The sequence below is a fragment of the Copadichromis virginalis genome, linkage group LG19, assembly GCF_057382275.1.
Source record: "Copadichromis virginalis isolate Kocher_CV1m ecotype Utaka linkage group LG19, C_Virginalis_male_GT1.1, whole genome shotgun sequence".
NCBI classification, from domain to species: domain Eukaryota; kingdom Metazoa; phylum Chordata; class Actinopteri; order Cichliformes; family Cichlidae; genus Copadichromis; species Copadichromis virginalis.
In genome coordinates this window covers 9,728,927-9,740,517 of record NC_140636.1, presented here as the reverse complement: position 1 = coordinate 9,740,517, position 11,591 = coordinate 9,728,927, and positions in this window count along the sequence as shown.

The window sequence follows — 11,591 nt, the reverse complement described above, 5'->3', positions numbered from 1 at the left end:
GTTACAGATCTGATCTGTAATAAAATTGTGTTTACTGTATCAGTCCCGGAATTAATGAGACTAAATGGTTGGCTGAGTTTATATGTGGAGATGAAGCAGATAATACGTTGAGAACATCTTCAAACTTTCATCACTCTGCCAATATAGATTACTGAAAACTGAAAAGTTACACCACAGTGAAGGGAGACAAAAGCACATGACAAAAAAAATTGCAAATGCAAAAATTTTTTTTACTGTGAGTCATTGCCTTAAAAGTTTAACTGTCTGCATTAAACAACTAAAACTGCATTTAACTGAATTGTAAAAAACATGGGTCAGCTCTAGGCTGATTCTTTTTTCTTTGTTTGTTTGCTTTTGGCTGATGTGTTTAGTCTTCTTATTGTGTCTGCAGTAAATCTGAATCTTTTTACAAGCTCTGTGCCTTTTAAAAGAAATCATCAAAGTAACCACAAACACAGCTCAGCTGCTGTGGGCCACAAGGGACATAAAACATTATACTCTTATTTTACACACATTACTTTTTTATTGTATGCAGTTATTTATCTTTTGATTCAATTATTTTCTTTCACTAATCACAGCATTAGTGGTTTCAAAAGGGCTTTATAGTGTAAGGTAAAGTGCCTACTGTCATGGTTCTCAAGATCTGGAGAGGCCGTGGTGTGTGTATTTTTTGTCTTAGCCTCTCCCACCAGGGCGGAACTGGACCTTGATTCCCCGCCTCTGAACCCGCCCTGAACACGCACCTGTGGCTCATTCACACTGATCCTGGCAGACTACTTAAGATGGCAAGAGAGGCTGCTTCCTTGCTGGATCGTCACACTACCTAGCGTCAGTGTAGCCTAGCCTAGCCTAGCCTAGCCTAGCCTAGCCTAGCCTAGCCTAGCCTAGCCTAGCCTAGCCTAGCCTATGAAAGTGTTCCTTTGATCTCCTAGAGTTTCCTCCTGACATTGTTTTTTCTCTGCGTACAGGCCTTCTAGACTCCCTGCCCGTCTTCCCTGCCGTCTGGATTTCTGTGGATGTGTGTGAGTGAGCGTGAGCTTTTTGGTGTGGATATTTGGAGTGAGTTACGGATCAAGTTGAAGAAGAGCGTGTGTGTACCCCCGTCTTGGACCTTCCCTTCGGACCCCGCCCTACTCCCTGGAGCCCCGTGTTATCTGTTCCACTGTATATATGTATATATTCTCACTTGGTGTCACATTGCAAATAAACCCTCACCTTCTCTCTAAACTTCAGAGTCCTGCGAGTGAGTCCTCTGCCTACTAATCTGTGACACCCTACAATAATACAGAGAAAACTCCAACAATCAGCCGACACCTATGAGCAAGCACTTGGCAACATTGAGGAGGAAAAACTTCCTTTTAACAGGAAGAAACTTCCTGCAGAACTAGGCCAGGAAGGGGCAGGACAAAACACACATAGTGAAAGAGACAATAACAAACAAATAACAATTGAATATAGAGTGGTTTCAGTGATTCTTGAGATAAGGGACAAAACGTGTCCGCCAGATAAAACCCAATTTTGGGGTTAAAAAAAATATGCATACAAGTGTTAACCCAACTGACCAAAACACAAACCAAGGCAATGTTTATACAACAAAACTATGATTTTGCATTTTTTGTACATATATATTTATTCTAAATGGTACAATAGATTAACAGTACCTTAAAAATCCATTGTCCAGAAGCAGGTGTGATAATATTAAAATACAGAAAAAAAAATAAAAGTAATGTAAAATTAAACATCATGGCTCTCGTCACTAAGCATTTAAGTCAATACCTTATATAATATCAAAATATGCAATTGAAATTTTATTTTTTACACATTTTTAAGTAATTAAAATTGTGTCCAGAGTTTTTGTCAACACCATCAGATTTTTTTTAAAAGCACAAAGAAATCTGATGGTGTTGACAATCATCAGGAATCAGGAATTATTGTGGGTAGCTTACACTCTGAGGACCCCTTTACCACTTCCTGTTTGATACACATGCCATGAGGTCACTGCTCTGATAAGTTGGGTTTTTTTTTAATTTCACTTATTGCACACCTTTCTGATAAAACCCTGTCACAACTATAGTGTGTCAACATCAAAGTCGATGAAATGCAAGATTTATTTATTTTTTTTGTAAAAAGAGTTTCATTTAGGTAGATTGTAGAGGCCAAAAGCGTCATAAAACTTTCTGTGTATTTTACTGATATTTCTGCTTTACAGATGTGTCGAATATTATCAAATTTGCCTTGTCTTGAATCTCATTGTTTATTTATACATAATCCTGTAAGAAAATGCTTAGTCCTCTGCATTTAACCCATTCACTCAGTGATGCAGTGGGCAGCTACAAATCCAGGATAGATGCTGTTCGTTGGATTTGAACGTCCAACCTTCCGATCATGTGGCATCTACTGAGCTAGCTGTGCCCCGAGAGCTGGTCTTTAAGTGTTGATGTATGAATCCTGCTTCCGGGCCCAAACTACTCTATTTATTAAGGCTGTTGTGCTTTTAACATGTTTTCATGCTTTTTATCTTGTTCTATTTAATCTGAACACGCCCCTAAAAACAGTCAGTGATCACTGTTGGCCTAACCATCAGAAACCCTTGCATTACCTTTTATCGAGCGTTCATCCTCCAGCTTCACTGTGTTTATGTTATGCTAACATAGCTGTGTCACTAGCCATCACGTAGCACAGCATTATATACCAGCTAGCCCAACTTCAGTAACCCTACAAACGTCACTGCTGTTTAGTTTTCTGTCTTCATTTGTGTTGGAATGTAGGTGGAAACCAGCGAGCTAACTTCTAACTCCATTAAATTTCATGTATTCTGTTTTCATGGATGCCTGGATGTTACACCTGGTAGAGCAGCCACACTGATCATTTTATTAAAGATGAAAGAATTGGACTGGAGATTTAATATATCACTACTTAAAGATGAAGACTTTATTAAATATTTTAAAAAAGAGTGGACTTCATATTTGGACTATAATGACACTCCCGAAACATCAGCTTCTGTTCTATGGGAAGCAGGGAAAGCTGTGATGAGAGGTAAAATAATTTCTTTCTCATCACATAAAAAGAAAAAAGAAAACAAAAATATTCAGGAATTAGAAAAAAACATCAAATCACTAGAAGAAGCCTACGCGTCCCACCAAGATCAGGAAACATTGAACAAAATACACAAAACAAAACTAGAATTAAATGAGATAATTGATCAAAAAAACAAAATTCTTAGTACAAAGACTACGCCTACAAAATTACGAACACGGTAATAAATCCGGTCAATTTCTAGCAAACCAGCTAAAAATAAATAAAGAAAAAACAACTATATGTGCTGTTCAAGATTCATCTGGGAACACAATATATGACCCGATACAAATAAACAACATTTTCAGGGATTTCTATAAAACGTTGTATTCACCACAAATAAACCCATCTAAAAAAGAAATTGATCAGTTTTTGGACAACATAACTCTTCCAAAATTATTAGACACTCAAGCAATGGCACTGGATTCACCACTGACACCAGGTGAACTCCAGGAAGCCCTGATAAGTATGCCCAATAATAAGGCTCCAGGTCCAGACGGCTTTCCTGCAGAATTCTACAAAGAATTCTGGTCGATTCTAGCACCAGTTTTCTACAGAACGTTGTTGGAAATTAAAGAAAAGGGCAGACTTCCATCAAATATGAATTCTGCAAACATTAATCTCCTGCTAAAACCAGGCAAAGACCCTGTATATCCCTCAAGCTATCGTCCAATATCCCTTATAAATGTAGACCTTAAAATAATCTGCAAAGCTCTCTCAAAGAGACTGGAGAAAATAACCCCCCTCTTAATTCATCCTGACCAAACTGGTTTCATAAAAGGTAGGCACTCATCAACAAATACACGTAGATTACTTAATTTGATAGACTACTCATACAGTAAAAACCTAGAAACTACAATATTCTCTTTAGACGCAGAAAAAGCATTTGACAGAGTTAACTGGAAATTTCTATTTGCAACTTTACACAAATTTGGTTTTGGATCCTCTTTCATAAACTGGTTAAAAATATTATATAATTCCCCAACAGCTTGTGTTAGAACAAATGACCAGACATCCTCCAGCTTCTGTCTCTTGAGGGGCACCAGGCAGGGATGCCCACTCTCCCCTTCACTGTTTGCAATTTTTATTGAACCACTAGCAGCAGCAATTAGACAGAATTCAGTAATTAAGGGCATAAAATGCAAGAACGTGGAACATAAAATCAGCCTTTATGCGGATGATGTGTTACTCTTTCTCCAAAATTCACAAACCAATGTCTCTGGGGTGATTGAATTGATAAACTCTTTTGCAAGAATATCAGATTACTCAATTAACTGGTCAAAATCTACAGTTCTACCGATTAATTGCTCCCTCCATAATTCCTCTTCTACACCACTGCAATCGGGAAATATAAAATATTTAGGTATTAATGTCTCTCCCAAGCTTGCAGATCTAACTAAATTAAACCATATCCCACTTTTAAAGAAGGTAGAAGATGATCTGGCTAGATGGAAATGTCTACCCATATCACTCATGGGAAGGGTTGCCGCTATAAAAATGATGGTCTTACCAAAAATAAATTATTTATTCTCAATGATCCCAACTAAACCGCCACAAGATTGGTTCAGATCTCTAGATTCATGTATGTCCAAATTCCTTTGGAAAAATAAACCCCCACGTATAAGCTTAAAAACACTACAAAAGACCAAGGATAAAGGAGGACTAGAACTGCCTAACTTTCAGCACTACTTCTTAGCCAACAGGCTTCAGTTTATCTCAGGATGGCTAAAACATACCCTCCTAGATGAACCTTGGCTAGATGTAGAACAAGCACTTTGCAATAATCTAGAGATCTCAGACCTACCATTTATCAGCTCAAACATCCAACGACATGAATGCTTTAAAAGCATCAACATCAGCTCTTCTCTGACAGCATGGTGGGAGTTTCTAAAATTGACGGCGTCTTCATTAATCCCATGCAAACGTACACCTATCTGGAACAACCCTGACATATTACAAAACAATAATATGATAAACTTTTCAGATTGGAGTGGTAAAGGAATCAAATATTTAGAACATATACTAGAAGGAACAGAATTTATTTCATTTGACGGACTAGTTACACAATATGGGATCAACAAGAAAAGATTTTTAGAATATCAACAAATTAAATCCATAGTAAAAAAGAAATTTAAACCAGGTCAAGTTGAACTACAAACACCACCAAGTGTGGTTCAATTTCTTACTCTTAAAACCCCCAAATTACTATCCAAAATATACAGAATGCTTTCTAAAACAGATGAATCAATATCACTTCCTATTGCAAAATGGGAAGCGGATTTATCAGTTAACTTAGACCAAAACTTCTGGTCTCAGATTTGCTTAAAAACCTTTCATCTAATTAGAAATCCCAGTCTTCAATTAATTCAATACAAAATATTACATAGAGTGCACTATACAGGTCATCGGATGTTCAAGATGGGCTTTACGTCTACCAACAACTGCTCACACTGCCAAACCAATTCACCGGACAATTATATCCACGCTCTTTGGTTCTGTCCACCAGTTCAGAAGTTTTGGCGCGAGATATGTGAAGACTTATCGAAGTGTCTGAAATGTAACATTCCAACTTCCCCCTTAGTGTGTTTGTTGGGCAGCTTAGATAATGTCACTTCAGAAAAGAATATCGCCCATATGGTTTTCACTGCCCTATGCATAGCCAAGAAAACAGTCCTAATGAACTGGAAAAATAAAAATAATCTTAATTCTAACCAATATAGAAATTATCTATTAGATTACATTAGTCTTGATACACCCTCTGCCACCACATCAGATTAATTGCTCTGGGCTCCTTTGATCAGCTCCATCACCTAGTGGGGGTGGGGGGTCATAGTTTGGTCCCGCCTTCACTGTTGTGATTGGTGTGGGGGTAGGGACAGGCTTAGGGTGTCGGGGGGTTCCCTGGAGGCATCTTCCTTGGGGGGCTCAACCCGGGGTAGCGGTCATGTCCGGTTAGGGGCTCTGTTGGCTCTCAGGTGACTGTTTCCTCGCGGCTGCGTGCAGCGGGACTAGGGGAGGGTCTGTGCTGACGGACGTGGGTTACTGACCTGGTAGCCTGGCTGCCCCTGGGTGGGTCCGGGATGGGCGTGAGGTTCTGGGGGCGCTCCGTCTCTGGGCTGGGGCCCGAGCCGGGCCTCGGGGGCTTGGGTCCTGGTTGGTGTGTTGCCGGGGTTGTGGGCGGGTGGGTGCATGGGGGCCCACCCCTGGAGCAGGGTGCCGCCGGTGCATCGAGCCACCTGGGGGGCTCTTCAACTGGTGGGGGAGATTGTCACATCTTGCAGGAGCTTTCCTCTCCTCGGGAGCTCTCTCTGCAGGAGGGGGAGATACAGGAGAGGTGGAGGAAGATCTCAGCCTGGGTGTTTATTGTCTTACGTAGTCTGGAAGATGAGTGGATGGTGGGATGGGTGCAGTTTTCTCTGTGGTGGGGTTGGGTGGACTGTCCCGGGCTCTGTGGGGCCGGGAGGCGCTGCTGCACTGGGCCCCGGTCTGGATGGGCCTGGGCCCCCTTTCCCTGGCGGGTCGCGGAGTATGGGGGTGCCTACTGGGGTCAGCGGGGGAGCTGGCCCCAGGGAGGGGTCACCTGCCCCTCCCTTCCTTCCCTCCCCATCTCCAGCTGCCTCCCTCTTCCCGCTCCACCACAACCACCCACACATGCAGGACCTTGGAGTAGGGGTATGTCACCAGGGTGCAGAGGAGGCTACCCGACCCGTTTGTTCTATTGCTCTTGTTCTCTTCTGCTTGTTTTCTTTTTTCTTTCTCGGCGGGTGATCCAGGTGATTGATATATGCATTTTTTATTTGTTTTTTTTTTTTCTGCTCATTCTGTTGGTCTTTGTTTTTTGCCCTTCTCCCCCGTCCCTCTTCTCAGCTGTTTCTCTTTCCCTCTTTCTTTCTCCCCTTCTTTCCCCCGGTCGGGTCTGTCCCGTATTCAGTAGGTGAAGATGGAATGAACGGTGGAAGGTGGGACGGGTGGACCATTGCGGCGGGGCTGGGATGGTCAGTTTGGTGGGGTGGATCCGTTGGGCATCTTTCTTTGCCTTTGGACGGCGGTTCTGATGGCAGGGGAGCCAAACGGGACAGGCAAAAAAAAGAAAAAAAAAAAAAAAAAAAAAAGATTTGTAGCTGAATTTTAAAAAAAACAAAAAAAAAAGAGAAGAAAAAAAAAAGATGAAAGAATTTAGACAGTTTGTAACTCTCAGTGATGGCGCAGAGTTCCTTTGACTTAGGGGATGTGCAGCGGAGTTTGGACCTGGAAACGGCTAATGACGTCAGACTTAAAGACCAGATAGCATCTCTATTGCTTAATACATAATCGTGTTGTGAATATTCATCCTTAATCTGTATAAATGCATATGGTTCAGAAAAATTATAGTAATTAGAAATGGTACATTTCAGGCTAGAATTGCAAAGGGGAACCTGTCAGCAGAGGAACGAAAGAGAAGGAACAGGGAGTGTCAAAAACAGAAGAAAAAAAAATAACAGCCAGCCTGAGTTGAAGAAAGAGTTTCTCATAAAGGGAAAGATGGAGAAATAGAGTGAAAAAGGGAAAAATAAAGAACATCAGTGATCTGAAAGAAAGAGAAAAAAGGCAAAAGAGAAGGTTTTGGAAACAAGCACAGAGAGACTCGAGAGAACGAAGGAAAAAAGGAGAGAAAGTACAGCGGGGTCTAAACACACAACCACAGAGTAATTTAGACATTAATTCTGAGTAATCAAGGAGTAGTAGGCAGCTACTTGCTGGTGAACTATTAAGATGTAGAACTTGACATGTGCAAAAACAGAATTGTTATGATGTGTCTTGTGATATTACAAAGGTTGTTAAACTTTAATGGTCATTTTGAAAGAAATATCTTGTTTTCTACTAGTGTGTCACCACCGTTGGATTTGTGTCACCACTGACAACACCGTGTCAACTCCATAATATGGATTCTCGTGTTTATTTTTTTCTTTTGAAGAACCATATATTATATATGAATTACAATACTCCAGCCTCGAAGTAAAAAAAAAAAAAAGAAGTTTGAACTAGATTTTAAGCATCATTGTGAGACAGAATGTAATTTGAGAGATATTGGATAAATGCAAAAAAGCAGCCCTACATATTTATTTAATATGCACATTGAAGAACATACCCTGGTCAAAAATGGCTCCATGACTCTTCACAGTGTTAGCTGGAGGCCAGGGTGATGCATCTGGTTCAATACAATATTTCAAAATTTTTGGAACTGAAGATGGTAACAAAATGGAATTTCAAAAAAAAAAAAAATAGAAAAAAAAGAAAATTTGTACAGCTCAGAAAAATAGAAGTTTTTAGCTAGATGAAAGTTAAAGTTGTCATTTCTAGACCTCAAATATATGATGATATCATAAGATAAGTCCAGAGTTCTAACCACGAAAAAGCTCAAGTACAAGTCTTCTGCTGAAGCTGCAGACATTTTCATTTTAATGTCAAGTGGTGAGAATTCAAATGTGGTACTGTTAATTTCGGTTCTTTTGATTCTTAGGGCCAAGAAAACACGTCTCAAAAGTGGTCTTTTTACTTTAAAATGATCTGGATATGGAGACTGAGCACACACAGAAACGCCTGCTCACATCAGCCAGTCTCAAGCAGAAAACAGGAAGCCAGGTTATTTATGTACCTCTCGACGTCACATACACTAAGTCTCGATCAAACACTCTGCTTAGTTTCACTCTCTGCCTGCAAAAGCATGCACTGCAAAAGCATGCACTGAAAAAGCATGCACTGCAAAAGCACGCAATTTCCTGTCAGCCTGCAACCTAGTTTTACACTGAAGTCTGGGCCTTTCTTATATAAACCAATAATAATCAGTAGGGCTGGGCCATATTATACCGTTCACGGTAATACCGGTATAATGTTAGGCAACGATAGGAAAATGAAATATCGCGATAGAATGGGAGTAAAACGCGCATGCGCAGTGCCTTTGTTTTCATACGCACATGGCCGATTGTTGAGTGAAACAGATGAACCAGAATTGGTTTGTAAAAATGGTGCAACTTCCGTGATGTGGAACTGGTTTGGTGTTTGTCCGTCAGATACACAACAAAGCACATTTTTTTGCAGAACATGCAAGCGGCCGTTGTTATTGTCATATTTGTCGGACTAAGATGCTCTTAAATCTGGGAGTAATCTGGGTCCTAAACTCCGTATGATTCAGGTCAAACAACACTGCAGCATCACTTAGAGTTAAAAACTGTCTAAATTCTTTCATCTTTAATAAAACGATCAGCATTGCTGCTTTACGAGGTGTAACTATAAAGTTTAACTTCCAGGCATCCATGAAAACAAAAGTTATTACATTTAACGGAGTTAGAAGTTAGCAGGAAGCTAGCGGAAGTTAGCTCGCTAGTTTCGCTAGTTACCTAAGCATGATATTGCATGTTCTGACTGAGAGATTTCTGAAAAAAATCAAACGTACACCTCTGCTATCACTTGCAACATAAATGAAGACAGGAAACTAAACAGCAGTGACGTTTGTAGGGTTACTGAAGTTGGGCTAGCTGGTATATAATGATGTGCTATGTGATCGCTAGCGACACAGCTATGTTAGCATAACATAAACAGTGAAGCTGGAGGACGAACACTAACACTTTTCCACTTATAAAAGTTAACGTGAAGGTTCTTCATGGTTAGAGACAAATGCAATCGCATGGCAGGATGCTGTAAACGGACCAAACTTCAGTCAGGAGAACAACTGAGATAATCCATCCACAATACGAGGTTAGTCATTAATATACTGCAACAACATGGGAATAGAGCAGCTGCCAGAGAATTCAACATTAAGGAATCAATGGTACAGAAATGGAGGAAGCAAGAAGAATGAGTTTAATAAAGTTTGATTTATCTGACTGCTTTGTTTCGCTTAATGTGCCTTATAATCCCGTGCACCTTATGGTCCGAAAAATGCGTACTGCACACTGCAGTTTAATGTTGCAAAGCACCTCTTTTTAACTTCAGTGGATATTATACATGGTTATGCTCAGGACATGTCAGCCCATTTCTAGTGGAAATGCCTTTTGGTTAAACTTTCAGCAAGCAATTTGCATTTGTACTGTTACATTTTTATAAAGCTTTAATGTACATAAAAACCAGCTTCTTGTTTAAGTGAATATAAATGGAAGGTTGTCTTTTTGCGCTAGTAATGTTGTGGAGTTGTATTTTGTCTCGCATCAATTATATCGTCGGTTATATCGTTATCGCAAATTTTCAAATATATATCGTGATAAATATTTTTGGCCATATTGCCCTGCTTCAACGCACACCTCCGGCAGAGCTTCAACAGCATTCCGAGGGAGACTGGGGACATTGAGTCCGAATGGACCATGTTCAGCGTCTCCATTGCCGAAGCTGCTGCATTGAGCTGCGGCCGCAAGGTGGTTGGTGCCTGCCGTGGTGGTAATCCCCGAACCAAATGGTGGACACCAGAGGTGAAGGGAGCCACCAGGCTGAAGAAGGAGGCCTATCGGGCTTGGTTAGCCTGTGGGACTCCGGAGGCAGCCGACAGGTATCGACAGGCCAAGCGGAATGCGGCTCGGGCAGTGGCTGAAGCAAAAACTCGGGTGTGGGAGGAGTTCGGAGAGGCCATGGAAAAAGACTTTCGGACTGCCTCGAAGAGATTCTGGCAAACCGTCAGGCGTCTCAGGAGGGGAAAGCGGTGCTCTACCTGCACTGTGTATAGTGCTGGCGGAGCGCTGTTGACGTCGACTGAGAAAATTGTCGGGCGGTGGAAGGAATACTTCGAGGACCTCCTTAATCCCACTGACACGTCTTCCGGGGAGGAAGCAGAGTCTGGGGATGAGGGGTGTGACCCACCGATTTCCGGGGGCGAGGTCACTGAGGCAGTTAAACAACTCCTTGGTGGCAGAGCCCCTGGTGTCGATGAGGTCCGCCCCGAGTTCCTGAAGGCTCTGGACGTTGTAGGGCTGTCTTGGTTGACACGTCTCTGCAATGTTGCGTGGAGATCAGGGGCAGTACCTGTGGACTGGCAGACCGGGGTGGTGGTCCCCATCTTCAAGAAGGGGGACCGGAGGGTGTGTTCCAACTACAGGGGGATCACACTCCTCAGCCTCCCCGGGAAAGTCTATGCCAGGGTGCTGGAGAGGAGGGTTCGTCCGCTAGTCGAACCTCGGATACAGGAGGAACAATGCGGTTTTCGTCCTGGTCGCGGAACACTGGACCAGCTCTTTGTCCTCTCGAGGATACTTGAGGGTGCATGGGAGTTTGCCCAACCAGTCTACATGTGTTTTGTGGACCTGGAGAAGGCATTCGACCGTGTCCCTCGGGGCGTCCTGTGGGAGGTGTTGCGCGAGTATGGGGTGTCTGGCCCATTGCTACGGGCCATTCAATCCCTATACAACCGTTGCAAGAGCTTGGTTCGCATTGCCGGCAATAAGTCGGACTCGTTCCTGGTGGGTGATGGGCTCCGCCAAGGCTGCCCTTTGTCTCCGGTTCTGTTCATAATTTTTATGGACAGGATTTCTAGGCGCAGCCAAGTGGCGGAG